This window comes from Rhagoletis pomonella, unplaced genomic scaffold, assembly GCF_013731165.1.
Source record: "Rhagoletis pomonella isolate Grant_MI unplaced genomic scaffold, Rhpom_1.0 Rhpom_scaffold_02469, whole genome shotgun sequence".
Taxonomy (NCBI): Eukaryota; Metazoa; Arthropoda; class Insecta; order Diptera; family Tephritidae; genus Rhagoletis; species Rhagoletis pomonella.
In genome coordinates this window covers 18841-20410 of record NW_023461023.1, presented here as the reverse complement: position 1 = coordinate 20410, position 1570 = coordinate 18841, and positions in this window count along the sequence as shown.

Below are 1570 nucleotides of genomic sequence, written 5' to 3'. Positions count from 1 at the left end.
TCAAATTATTTTTCACTTTTATTTCCTTTTACACTTTTTGTTTGTTTTTTAATAGCACAATAATTTTCGTTGTGGTCATTTGAACCACAATAATTGCAGAATTTGAGTTCTTTATAGCCTTTACTTTAAGCCATAAAATTTTTAAATCCGAACATATAAACTAATATCAAAGTAATGTGCAATATTTTCACTAAATATTTCGGTTCTCTCTGTAGACTGCCCAGTAAAAGGATTAGAATTAACTATTTTTTAAAATGTCAATTAAATCCTTTAACTTGTTCAGCTTTATTCTGAACTTAATTAAATAAAACTCAAAATTTCCGTATTCCGGATTTGTATATGTTTTATTTGAGTTGAATCTTAAGACTAAATTACATTTTTGACTTTAACACAGAAGTAAGCTCTTTTCATCTTTCTATTTCATTGAAGTCAGCAATTCTTCCTATTCAATTAGAATCAGCAATGTTTATGTGCTTTTAAAATTCCATTAGCATCGGCGATGTTTATTTCATTTGAGTCTTCCATTAGGATTGGCAACACTTTCAATTAGCTATTGTTTATGCTTAAAGCAAAGCTTTGTCATTTCATTGGTATTGCATTCATAAATGAAATACTAATGTTTATTCTAGATTTCAATTTAAAATTCAATTTCAATTACTGATCTTACTTCTGGCTCACATATTTGTTTACAATATTATTTATTATACAATGGGGAGGATGTGGTTGAAGTGAATACGTAACTCGCGTGGTTTCTCAGAGCGTATGCGTACTCTAACCATACACTTATACTACTGCTGTATGCATATGGCTGTGTTAATATTTCAAACATACAAAAATACATTAATGGAACAGTATCAAAGCATTCTCACAAGATACGTAGGTATCCCCATATGTAAATGCTACTTTTCTGATACATACATTTTAATATACGGTGGCATACAAAAAAGTAGCATTTACATTTGCAAATGCATATCTTGTAAAAGCACGCTAGTGCTGAAAATATTATCGCACAACACGTCCGTTCACTAAAACTTTTATACAAGACTGAAAATATTACAAAAGTTCCACTTCAAATTTATCAAGAAGTGTACTTAAAACAACAACAACGTACGTTCGATTTCAATTCGCTAGAATATGAATTTATTTGTGGAAATTCATGACTTCGCATGAACTGTTCACACCAATTCACTCATACAGCATGCATACTTCATGAATGCATACAACCGATTTCTACTGGGTATGTAAGTTAACTACATACAAATGTATGTATGTACGTTAGGGTGGTCCAAAATAAGTAACGTCGAAATATCGTCGTATATCGAAAAAAGTATACTCCTATTTTTTATTTTGAAATCAAAAAATATTTAGAGGTCGCTCAAAGCGCTCAAAGTTTTCCATGTGTTTTTATATGGGAAAAATAAATTTTTTCGTAGAAATAATATAGAATTCTTGAAAGTCAATATTTTTCGAGTAAGACGTGCTTTTTCAGTGCTCTTAAATATTAGTGTTTTTCCTCGGAAATATCTAGAAATTTGCCAAAAGTTGCTAATCTACCGGTGTTCGCGTGTGC